The sequence below is a fragment of the Mesoplodon bidens genome, assembly GCF_964165515.1.
Source record: "Mesoplodon bidens genome assembly, chromosome: 10".
Classification (NCBI taxonomy): Eukaryota; Metazoa; Chordata; class Mammalia; order Artiodactyla; family Ziphiidae; genus Mesoplodon; species Mesoplodon bidens.
The window spans coordinates 33,252,865-33,270,437 of NC_138172.1; the positions used below are offsets into that span (position 1 = coordinate 33,252,865).

Genomic DNA, 17,573 nt, shown 5'->3' on the forward strand with positions numbered 1-17,573 from the left:
TAATTTTATTAATTTGAGTCTTCTCCCTTTTTTTCTTGATAAGTCTGGCTAATGGTTTATCAATTTTGCTTATCTTCTCAAAGAACCACTTTTTAGTTTTATTGATCTTTGCCATTGTTTTCTTCATTTGTTTTTCATTAGTTTCTGCTCTGGTCTGTATGATTCCTTTCCTTCTACTAACTTTGGGTTTTTGTTGTTGTTGTTGCTGTTGTTGTTCTTTTTTCTCTTATTACTTTAGGTGTAAGGTTAGGTTGTTTGAGATTTTTCTTGTTTCTTGAGGTAGGATTGTTTTGCTCTAAATTTCCCTCTTAGAACTGCTTTTGTTGCATCACATAGGTTTTGGGTCATAGTGTTTTTGTTGTCACTTGTTTCTTTATTTTTTTGATTTCCTCTGATTTTTTCAGTGATCTCTTGGTAATCTTGTAGTGTATGGTTTAGCCTCCATGTGTTTGTGTTTTCTACAGGTTTTTTTTCCATGTAATTGACATCTAATCTCATAGCGTTGTGGTTGGAAAAGATGCTTGATACAATTTCAATTTTCTTAAATTTACTGAGGCTTTATTTGTGACCCAAGATATGATCTGTCCTGGAGAATGTTCCATGTGTACTTGAGAAGAAAGTGTATTCTGCTGTTTTTGGATGGAATGTCCTGAAGATATCAGTTAAGTCCATCTGGTCTAATGTGTCATTTAAGGCTTGTGTTTCCTTATTAATTTTTTGTCTGGATTATCTGTCCTTTGGTGTAAGTGGGGTGTTAAAGTCCCCCACTATAATTGTGTTACTGTTGATTTCCCCTTTTATGGCTGTTAGTGTTTGCCTTATGTATTCAGGTGCTCCTATGTTGGGTCAATAAATATTTACAATTGTTATGTCTTCCTCTTGGATTGATGCCTTAATCATTATGTAGTGTCCTTCCTTGTCTCTCATAACATTCTTTAAAGTCTGTTGTGTCTGATATGGGTATTGCTACTCCAGATTACTTTTGATTTCCATTTGCATGGAATATCTTTTTCCATCCTCTCACTTTCAGTCTGTATGTGCCCCTAGATCTGAAGTGGGTCTCTCGTAGACAGGCTATATATGGGTCTTGTTTTTGTATACATTCAGCCAGTCTGTGTCTTTTGGTTGGAGCATTTAATCCATTTACATTTAAGGTAATTACTGATATGTATGTTCTTATTACCATATTCTGAATTGTTTTGGGCTTGTTTATGTATGTCTTTTCCTTCTCTTGTGTTTCCTGCCTAGAGAAGTTCCTTTAGCATTTGTTGTAAAGCTGGTTTGGTGGTTCTGAATTCTCTTAACTTTTGCTTGATTGAAAAGGTTTTAATTTCTCCATCAAATCTGAATGAGATCCTTGCTGGGTAGAGTAATCTTGGTTGTAGTTTTTTCCCTTTCATCACTTAATATATTGTGCACTCCCTTCTGGCCTGCAGAGTTTCTGCTGAAAGATCAGCTGTTAACCTTATGAGAAGTCCCTTGTATGTTATTTGTTGTTTTTCCCTTGCTGCTTTTAATATTTTTTCTTTGTGTTTAGTTTTTGTTAGTTGGATTAATATGTGTCTCGGTGTGTTTCTCCTTGGGTTTATCCTGTATGGGACTCTCTGTGCTTCCTGGACTTGATTGACTATTTCCTTTCCCATGTTAAGGAAGTTTTTGATTATAATCTCTTCAAATATTTTCTCAGTCCCTTTCTTTTTCTCTTCTTCTTTGGGACCCCTATAATTCGAATGTTGCCACACTTAATATTCTCCCAGAGGTCTCTGAGACTGTCCTCATTTCTTTTCATCCTTTTTTCTTTTTTCTGCTCCTCAGCAGTTATTTCCACCATTCTATCTTCCAGTTCACTCATCCGTTCTTCTGCCTCAGTTATTCTGCTGTTGATACCTTCTAGTGTATTTTTCATTTCATTTATTGTGTTGTTCATCACTGATTGGTTTGTTCTTTAGTTCTTCTAGTCCTTGTTAAACATTTCTTGCATCTTCTCCATCCGTGCCTCCATTCTGTTTCTGAGATTCTGGATCATCTTTACTATCATTACTCTGAATTCTTTTTCAGGTAGATTGCCTATTTCCTCTTCATTTATTTGGTTTTGTGGGTTTTTACCTTGTTCCTTCATCTGCAAGGTATTTCTCTGTCTTCTCATTTTTTCTAACTTACTGTGTTTGAGGTCTCTTTTTCCTAGGCTGCAGGGTCGTAGTTCCTCTTGCTTCTGGTCTCTGCCCCCAGTGAGTGAAGTTGGTCCAGTGACTTGTGTAGGCTTCCGGGTGGGAGGGACTGGTGCCTGTGTTCTGGAGGGTGGAGCTGAGTCTTTTCCCTCTGATGGGCAGGACCGCGTCAGGTGGTATGTTTTGGGTTTTCTGTGAGCTTAGTATGACTTTAGGCAGCCTGTCTGCTGATGGGTGGGTTTGTGTTCCTGTCTTGCTTGTTGTTTGGCATGAGGTGTCTAGTGGTGGGGGCTGCAGGCAGTTGGGTGGAACTGGGTCTTGGATTCGGATGGAGGCCTCTGTGAGAGCTCTCACTGTTAATATTCCCTGGGGCCAGGAATTCTCTGGTGGTCCAGCATCCTGGACTCAGTGCTCCCACCCCAGAGGCTCAGGCCTGACTTCTGGTTGGGCAGCCACGACCCTGCAAGCTACTTGTCGTGGCACTAAAGGGGATTAAAGAAGAAAAAAAAAAGACAAACAAAACCCCAGACAAATGGTAAAAGCAAAATCAAAGATTGAAGACCAGAAACAAAGAAAAACACCCAAAAGGAACAAAAACAGAACCAAAGAAAACAAAAAAGAGAACACCACACAGACAAAAGAACCCCAAAACGAAATCAAACAATTAAAAACAAAACTAACAAAAACACAAAACAAAAAACAAAACCAAAGCAGAGTGCCAACTGAAGAATAAAACAAAGAAAACAAAAGAAACAGACAAAAGTGATTAAAAGGAAAAAAACAAAGGAAAAGGGAAAAAAACCACAGGACAACAGAAGAGCAAAGTAAAAATAGAAATATAAAAGATTAAAAATATATTAAAAAAGAAAAAAACAGAACAGAAAAGCAAAGTAAAAATAGAAATATATGATAAAAAATATGTTTAAAAAATCCCCAAGGACTACATAAAAATAAAAATTTTAAAAAACCCCAAAAAAGAGAACCAGCAACAGAACAAATCAAAACATAATAAAAATAATAGTAGTAATAATGTTTTCCTGGGGTCTCAGCTGTCAGTGTCCTTGCCCCCACTGTGAGCCACAGCCCACCTCTGCCTCCGCAGGAGGCCCTCCAGTGCCTAGGCTGGTCTCTGGATCTGCTGTGGGACTTGTGGGGACAGCTTAGACTCTGATCTGGCCCTATTCCCACATGTGCTTGCCCCCAAAGTCCACAGCTGCCAGAGCTAGACTCTTTTCATTTGTGTGAACACTCAGTGTCCACTCAGATATTCCGTAGACGCAGGGTCTACCTAGCTGATCACAGGGATTTAACCAGCAGGTTGTGCAACTGATGGAACGATTTTCGCTCCTCTTCCTTAGTTGCCCCACCCCGGGGGCTTGTCTGTGGTTTTATCCCCACTTCTGCATGTGGGCCACCCACAGGAGTTTGCTACCAAGGCTGCCCTGGAGCACTTGGGTCTGCCCTGGTGAGGACAGGGCGTGGAGGTGGTTATGGCTCCTTGGATCATGGGAGCCCTGGCGGTGCCAGGTGTGCAAGGAAGCCAGCGGCCACGGGCTCAAGAGATATGACCCTAGTCGGAGCCTTTTCTAGTGCCTGGTGGAAGTCGCTGAAGGCCAGCCCTGTCTGGGCTCTTTCTAGTGCCCAGTGGTAGGCGTGCGAGGGCCAGCCCTGGCCAGGTTTCTTTTAGCGCCCGGTGGCAGGCGCGTGAAGGTCAGCCCTGGTAGGACTTTTTTTATTGCCCGGCTGCAGGTTTGTGGGGAGACAGAGGCTACAGTGGTGGCTCCGTGTGACTCAGCAGTAGTCCCCTGCTTCCATCGCAGTCTGGTTTTCCTTCATAGGCATTCCCTGTTGTGGATTTCCTCCCTCCCGTCCCCTCAGGCCATCTCCCTGCAGCCAACAGCAGTCCTTGCCCCAGGTTTGCTCTTAATTACCACGCACAGCTCCCAGCCTCTGTGTGCACTGGTGGACACACGTCCCTGCCTGGGGCATGCAGGACTGTGGTATGGAACGTCTGTGTAGTTTTCAGTCTGTCCCGTCTGCCACAGATCGGTTGCTTCAACCTCCTCTGACAGCCTCAAATGTTTCCCTTCTGTCCCAACCTATTTTGCCATCGGTGAGGGGGCTTCCCCGGATGTGGGAATCTCTCCCCTGCTTTATTTCTCCCCTCCACCCCCCAGGGTGCAGGTCCTGTCCCTCTTCCTCTCCTCTTCCTTCTCCCTTCTTTCTTTTGTCCTACCCAGTTATGCGGGGATCTTTATAGTCCTTTCTGGTGTCCAGGGTTTTCTGCTAGTGTTTAGCCAATGTTCTGTGGGAACTGTTGCATCTTTAGATGTATTCCTGATGCATCCGTCCTCCTACTCCTGTGCTATCTTGGAACCCCCTGCATGCCGGCTTTTTAGTTGTGGCATGTGGGCTTCTTAGTTGAGCCATGCAGACTCTTAGTTGCAGCATGCATGTGAACTCTTAGTTCCCCAAACAGGGATCGAACCCGGTTCCCCTGCATTGGGAGCATAGAGTTTTACCCACCGGGCCACCAGGGAGGTCCCGTTTATGTTCTCTTGGTAGTGTCCTTTGCTGTGCAGAAGCATTTAGTTTAATGTAGTCCTATTTGCTTATTTTTGTTTTTGTTTTCCTTGTCTGAGGAAACAAAGCAAAAAAAATATCGCTAAGATAGATGTCAAATAGTTTACTGCCTATATTTTCTTCTTGGAGTTTTATGATATCAGGTCTTACATTTAAGCCTTCAATCTGTTCTGAGTTTATTTTTGTATATGGTGTGAGAAAGTAGTCCAGTTTGATTAGTTTGCATGTAGCTGTCCAGTTTTCCCCACATCATTTACAAGGCTGTCTTTTCCCCATTGTATATTTTTGCTTCCTTTGTCATAAATTAATTGACCATATAAGCATGGGTTTATTTCTGCATTCTCTATTGTGTTCCATTGATTTACATGTCTGCTCTGGTATCAGTATAATACTGTTTTGATTACTGTAGCTTTGTAGATGTAGGTTGCAATTAGGGAGCATGATACTTCTAACTTTGTTCTTCTTTCTCAAGATTGCTTTGGCTCTTCAGTGTCTTTTGTGTTTCCATACAAATTTTAGGATTATTTGTTCTAGTTCTTTGAAAAATGCTTTGGAATTTTGATAGGGCTTGCACTGAATCTGTAGATTGCCTTTAATAGTATGGTCATTTTAACAATATTCAATACAGTCCATGAATGTGGCATATCTTTCCATCTGCTTGTGTCATAATCAATTTATTTCATCCCTGTCTTAACAGTCTTTTAAGGACAAATCTTTTACCTCCTTTTTTAGGTTTATTCCTAGGTATTTTATTCTTTTTGATGCAATTGTAAGCGAGGTTGTTTTATTACTTTTTCTTTCTGATAGTTTGTTAATGAATACAAATGCAACAGATTTCTATATATTTTGTATCCTGCAGTTTTACTGAATTCATTTATTAGTTCTCATAGTTTTTTGGATTTAAGATTTTCTATATATATTATTATGTCATCTGCAAACAGTGACAGTTTTACTTCTCTCTTTGTAATTTGGGTTCCTTTTATTTCTTTTTCTGATTCCTGTGGCTAGGATTTTCAGTACTATGTGCCTTGCTTAACTAAGACTCCTGATACTATGTTGAATAAAAGCGGCAAGAGTGGGCATCCTTGTCTTGTTCCTCAATTAAAGAGAATGCTTTCAGCTTTTCTCTGTTGAGTATGATGTTGGCTGTAGGTTTGTCATATATAGACTTTCTTACATTGAGATATGTTTCTTCTATACCCACTTTGTTGAGAGTTGTTACCATAAATAGATGTTGAATTTTGTCCTAAGTTTTTTCTGCATCTATTGAGATGATCATATGATTTTTAGTCTTCAGTTTGTTAATGTGGTGTATCACATTGATTAATTTGAGGATATTAAACCATTGTTGCATCCCTGGGATAAATCCCTCTTGATTATGGTGTATGATCCTTTTAATGTACTGCTGAATTCTGTTTGCTAATATTTCATTGAGGATTTTTGCATCTATGTTCATCAATGATATTGGCCTATAATTTTCTTCTTTTGTGAAAATCTTTGTATGTCTTTGGTATCACAGTGATGCTGGCCTTGTAGAATGAGTTCAGAAGCATTCCTTCCTCTTTAACATTTTGGAATAGTCTGACTAGGATAGGTGTCAGCTCACCTTTAAATGCTTGGTAGAATTCACTTGTGAAGCTGTCTTGTCCCAACTTTTGTTTCTTGGGAGTTTTTTTTAGAAGTAACTGATTCAGCTTCATTACTGGTAATCTGTCTGTTCATATTTTTTTATTTCTTCCTGATGCCATCTTTGGAGATTGTATGTTTCTAGGAATTTATCCACTTCTTCTAGGTTATCCATTTTATTGGCATATGATTGTTCATAGTAGTTTCTTAATCCTTTGGATTTCTGTGGTGTCGGTTGTAACTTCTCTTTCATTCCTCCCTCCCTCCCTCCCTTCCCTACTTCCTTTCTTTTTTTTTTTTTTAACAAACTTTTAACATACTTTATTGACTTAGAGGCTAAACAAGGCATCATTTGGACAGTTAAGAAAGGCACCTCATTGAAAATAATACATCACAGTGCTGTTGAGTGATCCCAGTCACAGGATATGAGGATGGAAGGGACAGTCTTTGGATAATGTTGCTTAGGACACTTGCTCATTTATTAAAAAGGGTTCTTTCACATGACATGGATGGAGGAAGGCAAGAGAGTAGGAATGTGGCATATGCTGGGTGGCTGCCAAGAGCTTACCCACGAGAGCAGGTGGGCTGGTAAATCAGTGATAAGTTGGGAGGGGAGTGAGACCAGCCTGCCCCACCTGCCCCATGACTCCAGTAAACCTGATGTGCTGAGCCACTGCTCTCATGTACACACTCCATATCTCTTTCAAATGAGGAGATGACTTTTTGATCTCATGGTATAGGGAACCAGGGTTAGTAGTTAACTCCTGCCCTATTCCAAGCTACAGGGCAGACAGGACCACAGTGTGATTTCCTGCATTCCTGGGCTGGCATGAGGTTCTGATAAAAGCTGAGGTCTTTGGGCACTGGCTTTAAAAAATACTGTTAACCAGTCTGGAGTAAATGAAAACATGATTCCTTGGAAATAATACTGCCTCTCCCTGTTTCTATTTATACCCTCCAGTCAGTGTTCTAAAAAATTAATTTTTCCCTTTGCTTATACTTTTTAAGACTTCTACTCCATGTAAAAGAAATCGCTTCACTACAGCACTGCTGCTCTTCCCATTCTCCTCTTGACCCCTCACCACTCCTCCCTCTCCATCCTTACCCTGACTACCCCTGCCCTCTGCCCAGTATCTAAGAGCAGGGATCATGCCGTGGAGTGATGAGCAGTGGTGCAGTCTTGGCCTTCTGTTACTAGGATGTAGCTTTGGAGAAGGCTGCTAGGATGCTTGCAAACATGACATTGGGGGTCTGGGATGCATCAGTGGCAGAGTGGATCCCCCGTTTACTGTAGTAAACCAGTGGGGTTGTCTGAGTGTGGTAGGCCTCCAGGCAGATTTTTAAGGCCTTCTCATTATCATCTGATTGGTGGACCAAGGGTTCCCTTGTGATATCATCTTTTATGGGCTCCTTTGGGAGGTTGAACTCCTTGTGGTAGGAATGGCCACTCTGGGGGTGAATCTGTCATCCTGTGATTCTCCAGATCAGCAGAGAGTCTGGAATGCTGAATTCAGTCACAGAATCAAGCTTCTGTTTCCTCTTCTCCATGAGATCATCAAGCATTTCTGCCTGCCTCACAGTTCAAGGGAAGCCATCTAGAAGAAAACCATTTTTGCATGGAGTGGTCTCCAAATTCTTCTCAATGCACTCCACAACCATTCCATCTCTCACCAGTTTCCTGGCATCCATAGTTGCCTTCAGCTTTTTCCCAGCTCTGAGCCAGAAGCCACTATGGCCTTCAGAATGTCTCCAGTAGCCAAATGGCAGACACAGAAGTTTTCAGAGAATTTGGGTGCCTGGGTACTCTTGCTGGCTCTGGGCGGCCCCAGCAGCACAGACTGGATGCCTTTAGGACACTCTTGGGCCCATTTGGCTGTGGGCACATTGGGAGCCATGGTTGCCGAAGCCTGTCACTCTCTCTTTCATTTCCGATTTTATTTATTTGGGCCTCTTTCATTTTTTTCTTGATGAGTCTGGCTAAAGGTTTATCAATTTTTATCAATTTTATGTTTTCTAAGAACTAATTCTTAGTTTTATTGATTTTTTTTCCTATTTTTTTCTTAGTCTCTGTTTCATTTGCTTCTGTTCTGATCTTTATTATTTCCTTCCTTCTACTAACTTTGGGTGTTGTGTGTTCTTTTTCTAGTTCCTTTAGGCATAAGGTTAGATTGTTTATATGAAATTTTTCTTGTTTCCTGAGGTAGGTCTGTATTGTTATAAATTTCCCTCTTAGATTTGCTTTTGCAACCCATTCATTTTGGATCATTGTGCTTTCATTTCCTCTTTTTTTTTTTTTTTTTGGCGGTACGCGGACCTCTCACTGCCGCGGCCTCTCCCGTTGTGGAGCACAGGCTCCGGATGCACAGGCTCAGCGGCTATGGCTCACGGGCCCAGCCGCTCCACGTCATGTGGGATCCTCCCAGACTGGGGCACGAACCCGCGTCCCCTGCATCGGCAGGCGGACTCCCAACCACTGCGCCACCAGGGAAGCCCCTCATTTCCTCTTTGATTGCTTCAGGACGCACTAGTTGTTTAGTAGCATAGTGTTTTGTGTTTGTGTTTTTTGCAGTTTTTTCCTTGTAGTTTATTTCAAATCTTATACCACTGTGGTCAGGAAACATGCTTGATATGATTTCAGTCTTTTTAAATTCATTGAGTTTTGTTTTGTGGCTTAGCCTGTGATCTATCCTGGAGAATGTTGCATGTGCACTTGAAAAGAATGTTTTTCTGCTGTTTTTGGATGAAATGTTCTTTATGTGTCTGTTAATTCCATCTGATGTATCATTTAAGATCAGTGTTTTCTTATTGATTGTCTGGATGATCTGTCCATTGATGTTAGTAGGGTGTTAAAGTTCCCTACTAATTATTGTATTACCATCAATTTCTCTTTTTATCTCTGTCAATATTTGCTTTATGTATTTAGGTGCTCCTATGTTCAGTGCATATATATTTACAATTGGTGTATCTTCTTGTTGGATTGATCCTTTTATCATTATATAATGCCCTTCTTTGTCTCTTGTTACAATATTTGCTTTAAAGTCTGTTTTGTCTGATATAAATATAGCTACCCCAGCTTTCCTTTTGTTTACATTTGCATGGAATACTTTTTTCCATCCTCTCACTTTCAGTCTCTGTGTGTATTTAGCTCTGAAGTGAGTCTCTTGTAGGCAGCATATAGATGGGTCTTGTTTTTATCCATTCAGCCACTCTGTCTTTTGATTGGCAAATTTAGTCCATTTACAATTTAAAGTAATTCTTGATAGGTACGTACTTATTGCCATTTTGTTGATTGTTTTCTAGTTGTTTTTGTATTCTTTTTAGTTTTCTTACACTTATTTTGCTCTCTTCCCTTGTGATTTGATGACTATCTTAAGTGTTTGGATTCCTTTCTCTTTTTGTGTGTATTTCTATTATAGTTTTTTGGTTTGTGGTCACCATGAGGTTCATATAAAACAGTTTATATATATGGGGTTAAGTTGATGATCTCTTTAGTTTGAATGCGTTCCAACAACCCTGTGTTCCTTCCAACCACATGTAATGTTTCTGACATCATATTTTATATCTTTTTATTTTGTGTATCGCTTAACTACTTATTGTGGATATAGATGTTTTTTGTTACTTTTGTCTTTTTGCTTTCCTACTAGCTTTATAAGTGGTTGATCTACTACCTTTACTGTATGTTTGCTCTTACAGTGAGATTTTTTCTTTCATAATTTTTATATTTCTAACTGTAGCCTTTTCTTTTCCACTTAAAGAAGTCCACTTAACGTTTCTTGTAAAGTTGGTTTAGTGGTGCTAAACTCTTAGGTTTTGCTTATCTGTAAAACCTTTTATCTCTTCTACAAATCTGAATGATAACCTTGCCAAGTAGTGTATTCTTGGTTGTAGGGTTTTTCCTTTCATCACTTTGGATATATTGTGCCACTCCCTTCTGATCTGCAGAGCTTCTGTTGAAGCATCAGGTGATAGTCTTATGGGAGTTCCCTTGTACATAACTAGTTGCTTTTCTCTTGCTGCTTTTAAGATTCTCACTTTAATTTTTGCCATTTTAAAATGTGGCCCTCTTTGGGCTTATCTTGTTTCGGACTGTCTCTGCTTTCTGGACTTGGATGTGTTTCCTTTCCCAGGTTGGGGATGTTTTCAGCTATTATTTCTTCAAATAATTTCTCTGCCCCTTCCTCTTAACTCTTCTCCTTCTGGGACCCCTACAAGGCTAATGTTAGTATGCTTGATATTGTCTCAAACTATCATTTCTTTGATTCTTTTTTCTGTTCAGCTTGGGTGATTTCCACTACTTTGTCTTGCGGATTGCTGATCCATTCCTCTGTATCATTTAATCTGTCGATTTCATCTAGTATATTTTATTTTTATTTATTTTATTTTTGGCTGCATTGGGTCTTCATTGCTGTGCGTGGGCTTTTCTCTGGTTGAGGTGGGTGGGGGCTACTCTTTGTTGTGGTGCGCAGCCTTTTCATTGTGGTGCCTTCACTTGTTGTGGAGCATGGGCTTTAGGCACACAGGCTTCAGTAGTTGTGGCACGTGGGCTCAGTAATTGTGGCTCATGGGCTCTAGAGAGCAGACTCAGTAGTTGTGGCTCATGGGCTTAGTTGTTCCGCGGCATGTGGAATCTTCCCGGAGCAGGGCTTGAATCCGTGTCCCCTGCATTGGCAGGCGGATTGTTAACCACTGTGCCACCAGGGAAGCCCTCATCTAGTATATTTTAAAATTTCATTTATTGTATTTGTCAGCTCTGTTTGGTTCTCCTTTATATTTTTAAACTCTATTGACATTCTCACTGTGTTCATCCATTATTCTCCCCCTTTTTAAGAATTACCTTGAACTCTTTATTGGATAGATTGCATATCTCCACTTTTTAAGTTTATTTTTTCTGGCTTTGTCTTGATCCTTCATTTGGAACATATTTCATTGTCTCCTCAATTTGCCTAATTCTCTGTGTTTATTTCTATGTCTGAGGTAGGTTTGTTTCATTTCTCGATCTTGGAGAAATGCAGCAGAAATGTAGAAGACATCCTGTGAGGTCCAGCAGCATGCTTGCCTCTGGTCATCAGAGCTCTATGCTGTAGGGTGCCCCCTTTGTGGCCTGCACATACCTTTCTGTTTTGGCAGAGCCAACTTACTCATCATGCTGGTAGACGGGGTGGGCCCCTGGCTCGGTTGGCTACAGGGCCTTGCCTCATGTGGTGGCTGTGGGTCTGCCCGTGGGCAGGGTAGGCTTTCTGTGCCATTGGTTGCATGGCCTTTGGAGCCTGGTGTTGGTGCCAGACTTCTGGTGGGTGGAGCAGGCCCCCACATGGTTGGGTGTGAAACCTGGGGGGCCTGGTGCTGATGCTGGCCCCCTAGTGGGCGAGGCCAGGTCCTGGTGTGTCTAGGTGCACAGCCTGTGGGTCATAGAGCTGGTGCCAGCTTACTGGTGGCTGGGTAAGACCCCAATGCTAATAGGCTAGAGGGAGGATTCCAGACTACTGCTTCTGTGCTGGGACTTGAAGTGTGTGAGATTTTGCTCATGCCCTCTGAGAGCTGAGTCTGTTTTCCATAACCCTCCATCTCTCCCAAACATAAGCCCCACTGGTTTATGAAGGCAGACATTCTGCAGGTTTATCTTCCCAGTGTAGGAGCCCAGGGTGGGATTTGGACACCTTGTTCCTTCGGGAGGTCCTCTAATATTGTGATATTTTTCCCATTTGTGGGTTGCCTCCCTGGGGTTGTGGGTCCTGACTAACCGTGTCTCTGCCCCTCCTACTTGTTTCATTGTTCTTCCCTCTTTATATATATATTTAGTTGTGGAACATCTTTTCTCCTAGTCTTCAGGTGGCTCTCATAGACACTTGCTCTGTAAGTAGTTGTAATTTTGGTGTGTTCATGGGAAGAGGTGAGTTCAGGGTTTTCCTCCTCTACCATCTTGGCCTGGATCAGGCTAGACTTCCTATACAACAAAATCCTTGCTCAACTTTCTTCTCTACTTCATATGGGTTTCCTCCCTCTCTTATGGGTTCCTCTCTGAACTCTCCCTTAAGAAATCACTTACATAAAAGTCCCTGTCTCAGACTATACCTCTTAGGAATCTGACCTAAGATATAGAAATGGACTAAGGTAAATGACCTGGGTACTGCTGAGATCACCTGACACCGTGTCATATAAGAAACAGTGGGTAGAATAGGACTCTTTAGTAAGAAAGACTTTGGACTGGGAAGCTGTCATCCTGGGATAAGAACCTGTCACCATGGAAGAGGAACCTGATTTGTTCTTTTCTCCTTGAAAGAGTAGAACAAACGTCTGTATATAGAAGCTTCAGAGTCATGTATGCCACCTCAGTGTGGAAAGAACTGTCTAATAGGGGATTCCAAAGGTTAGTAAAAGATTAACCATACTATATTAGTTTCTATTGCTGCCATAACAAACTAGCACACATTTAGCACAACACAAATTTATTAGCTCATAGATCAGCAGTTCTGGTACATCATAGCTCAATTGGATTTTTTTTTTTTTTTTTTGTGGTATGCGGGCCTCTCACTGTTGTGGCCTCTCCCACTGCGGAGCACAGGCTCCAGACGCGCAGGCCCAGTGGCCATGGCTCACGGGCCCAGCCGCTCAGCGGCATGTGGGATCTTCCCGGACCGGGGCACGAACCCGTGTCCCCTGCATCGGCAGGTGGACTCTCAACCACTGCGGCACCAGGGAAGCCCTCAATTGGATTTTTTGCTTTGACTCTCATGAAACCAAAACCAAAGTGTGCTCCTTTCTAGAGGTTCTTGAGATCAATATGCTTCCAAGCTTGTTTAGGTTGTTGGTCAAATCTAGTTCCTTGTGTTTGTAGAACCAAGGTCCCCATTTCCTTGTTGGCTATTAACTGGGGACCATCCTCATTCCTTGGAGGCCCCTTCTGGTTCTTTCACATGGCCCCTATATCTCAGAACCAACAGTGGCGCATTGAAACTTTCTCATGCTTAGCAGTCTCTCTGGCTTCCCCATCTGCTACTTCTGTCTTCTGCCTCAGTCAGAGTAAGTTCTGAGCTTTGAAAGGGCTCATGTGATTAGACTGGGCCCACCCAGATTATCCAGGATAATTTTCTGATCTTAATATCTATAACCTTAATTACATCTGGAAAGCCCCTTTTGCCATGTAATATAATGTATTCACAGGTTTTGGAAATGAGTGGACATCTTTGTTAGTGGGTGTTATTCTGCTGACTGTAGTTTGCCCTCTGCCCCCTACAGAATCACATCCCTCCCAAATAAAAAATACATTTGCCCCATCCCAAAGTCTCAAAGGTCTCATCCCATTACAACATCAACTCAGAGTCCCCAAATGTCATCAGTTCAAAATTCCCATCATCTAAATCGTCTAAAATTATGTACGGATGAGGCTCTTGGTATAATCTATTATGCACAACTCCTGAGGCACAATTCCTCTCCATCAGGGGACGTATGAAACTAAAACAATTTATCTGCTTCCAATAGACAATGATAGGTCAGGCATAGGATAAGTTACAGACGTTCCAGGTTAAACAAGGGAAAAATGGAAGGTAAAAGGGAGCTACTAGGTCCAAGGCAGTTTCAAAATCCAGCAGGGCAAACTTCACTAGGTTTCAAGGCCTGGAAATAATCCTCTGTGGTTCTTGGTTCCACGTTAAAAACCTATCGCATCCGTTTTTCTCAGGCGCTCTCCCATTCAAGTACTAACCAGGCCCAAAGCTTGCTTAACTTCCAAGATCAGATGAGATCAGGTACATGGGTAGAGGTGAATGACCAGGATGCTGCTGAGAGCACCCAACATTGTGCCATATAAGATATAGTGGATAGAATAATGACTGCTGAGTAAGAAAGACTTTGGACAAAGAAGCTCTCATCATAGGAGAGATGGATCCTGTTTTCTTCATGTTCCCAAATGAGTAGAACAAAGGCCATTGTATATAAGGTTCAAGGAGAAGTATTTCAGCTCAGAAAGAGTCCTCTGGTAGATTTCTTTTGGAGTCCAAAAATGGTTAAAGACTGACCACCCACCTGTACTTTTCCATGAAGATTTCCATAGTCCTTCCCTCATCAGGCCTGGATGCTTACTTCTCATTCTCTCCTATTAGCATATTGTTCAGAACTGGTGAGGGCCTAACAGGGGACTGAAAAAAAACCCAGAAGTCAGGTTCAGTTAGCTGTTAAAACCCTAGACATTTGCAGAGTGTGAAGGAAACACAAATAGCAATCTAAACCAGGTGTTATGTTAGTAATTAAGGGTGTGAGTTTAAGAGTCAGATACCTTGGTCACACTCTCAAGTTTACTAGTTCTGTGATCTTGGGCATATTATTTAACTCTCTGAGTTTGGGTGTTTGCAGCTTTGTCATGGGGGTGGTAACTCCTACCTATAGGGGTGTTATGCAGATTCACCCAGGAGCTAGACGGGAGGCATGGAGCTTGGCATATGGTAAGCATTCTGTAAATGGTGGCTGCTGTTATTGTGGTCTGGTAATCTAGTTATGTATTCCCTCTTCCACTAGACAGTCAAGTTCCTTGAGACCTGACATGTTACATAGTCACTGTGTTACATCTATCTTATTTTAAATTATTTTTTATTTTTTTAATAAAAATTTTTAAAATTTTATTTTCTTGGGGTGTAGTTGATTTATAATATCATATAAGTTGCATGTATGCAATTTTTAAAGGTCATACTCTGTTTATAGTTATTATAAAAATTGGCTATACTCCCTGTGCTGCACAATATATCCTTGTAGCTTATTTATTTTATTCTTTGTAGTTTGTGGTTTGTAGTTTGTACTTTGTACTTCTTAACACCCTACCCCTATCTTGCCCCTCCTTGTTACGTTTATCTTTGATATCTCTGTATTGTTTATCATGTATTAGGTCCTTAGTAATTATTGAATTAAATAACTAAACTTTAATATTTAGTTTATTTGGGACAAACTTTATCCCAAAAAACTTTGGACATCGCTAACACCACTGGCCAAATATTTGAAAGCTGGCATCTCATTCTATTAATTTCTATTGTTCCCAGGATCATAGGGTCCAAAGGAATAAGATAAATCTGTCAAACAATCTTTAATGCAGATTTAGCAAAAAGTCAGTTATATATCAAAACAAATTAAGGGAATTGTGTATGTGCAGAGATTCAGATGGTATGGTCTTATGTGCCCAAATATCCATTTTTTGTGAAGACTAAAAAAATAATTTAACAGTAAGTTTACTTCGCTGTACAGTAGAAACTAACACAACATTGTAAAATAACTCTACCCCAATGAAAAAAAACAGTAAGCTTATATCATTTTTACATATTTCCATGGAAACTGCTTTCCCATCTCTCTGGAATTTGAAGTCTTCTGTATAAGACCAAGATCTTCATGAGGACCTAAATGGCCTTACACAGCCTGTCCTCTTCCTAGCCCTGACCTCTTGGGCCTCATCTCCCAGCACCCTCTTCATCACTCTCTCCACTCCAACAGCACTGTGCAACTCTTCGTCTCCCGAAACCTCTAGGCATGATATCACTTCCACTGAGAATGCTTACACTGGAGTGTAAGGCAGGTATATTCTGTGTTTTACCTGGCACATAGTGGTCCTTCAGTATTTCTTGAATTATTCAGGCAGACCCAGTGGTGACGATAGCCAGTATCAGATCACAGAACAAGTGGCAGGGAAGGTGTTCTGCCAGGCTTCATTCTCTAATATGCTTTCAGGAATACTAATAACCATTCAGGGGCAACAAGAAAAATAAGGATGAGTTTCAGTGATTGAGAGTGAGCTGAGTGCCAGCCCAGCCAAGCACTACACATGCTTACCTCAGCTCAACTTCACCATCCTGAGTATAGGAAAACATTCAGGCACTTGCTTAAGGTCACACGCCTAGTAGATGGAGTGGACAGGATCCGTTTAACTGTAGTGGATGAATTTTAAAACTTTTAAGAGCTTTCCAAATAGTGAGGTTTCATTTTTAACTTTTGTTATTGTTTTATTATGGGGGCAAGGAATGTGTCCTATATCACTTCTGCCTTTTGGAATCCATTTGTGATTTTTCTTGGTGGTCTGGTATGTGATCAATCTGTTTAAATATTCCATGGAATCTTGAAATGGAAATCTATAGGCTCCAAAATAGAATTGTCTATTAATTCAGTCTTACTAATTATATCACTTAAATCTTTTATGTAGTTATTTTTTAGTACTTGATCTGTCAAACATTGAGAATGATGTTAGTATTTGTAAGCAACTGTTTTTTATCCACTTCTGTGTGCCTAACCATGTTTGCCATTTGTTTTAATATCTAATATGGATATTAGTACCAGACAACTGTTATGGAGAGTAAGTTTCTGTATATTTTCAAGTACTCAATAAAAGATTGAGAAATGGAAGACTGAATCAAAGGAAAATTACGGAGATGGCTACAATGAAAGAAGCCAGTGGAGATAAAGGTGTCACCTTTAAATATCAAATCAAAGCCAAGTGGTGAAACATGGGCAGTAAGCGTGGTGGTTAGAAGCAGAGACCCTGGAACCAGACTTCCTGGCATAAATCCCAGCAGTGCAGTTCAGTAGACTGGGCAAGTTATTAACTTCTCTATGCTTCCATTTCTTGGTGTGAAAAATGGTGAAAATAATAGTACCTACCTAAGGAGGTTATTGTGATGATTAAACAAGTTACTATTTATAAAGTGCTTAGAAGAGTGCTTAGCACATAGCAGTGTATAAGTATCTATTAGCTATTATCATCCTTCACATCAGACTCCTTTTGGTCCAAAGGTATTCTAGAACCACCAGGCTTATAAGTATAATGTCAGTTGTACTGTTTCATTCAATGTGTCTATATTAATTAAGCACTTACTCTTGGCAGGCAGTATGTTAGTTACTGGGAGTATAATGGACATACAGGGTCCCTATGCTCATGGAATTTACCACTCAGTGGTGAATACAGACATGAAGCTATTAATTGCAGCCATATCCAGTGATATGAAGAAAAGGTACACAGTGCTATGAAAGTCTAAATGAGGGTGGAGGAGGATGTAGACTAGTCTGGAGGGTCAGGTAATGGCTCTTCTGTGACATATTTGTAATCTTCGGCTTTAAAATAAATTACCCCAAACACTTAGTGTCTTAATACAGCAAATGCTTTTATCTCATAGATTCTGTGGGTCTGGAATATGGGAGTCACTTAGCTCAGTGGTTCTGGCCCAGAGT

The 17,573-nt window shown here is 40.9% G+C and overlaps 1 protein-coding gene and 1 pseudogene across 10 annotated transcripts in view; one reads left to right on the forward strand and one right to left on the reverse strand.

The window, feature by feature from the left end:
• ERC2 (ELKS/RAB6-interacting/CAST family member 2) overlaps positions 1–17,573 on the forward strand; it is a 963,856-nt gene that overhangs the window by 253,821 nt on the left and 692,462 nt on the right. The window lies entirely within an intron of this gene.
• LOC308624462 (adenylate kinase 2, mitochondrial-like) lies at positions 7,408–8,272 on the reverse strand (annotated as a pseudogene). Its single transcript has one exon. The product of its transcript is annotated as an adenylate kinase 2, mitochondrial-like (transcript).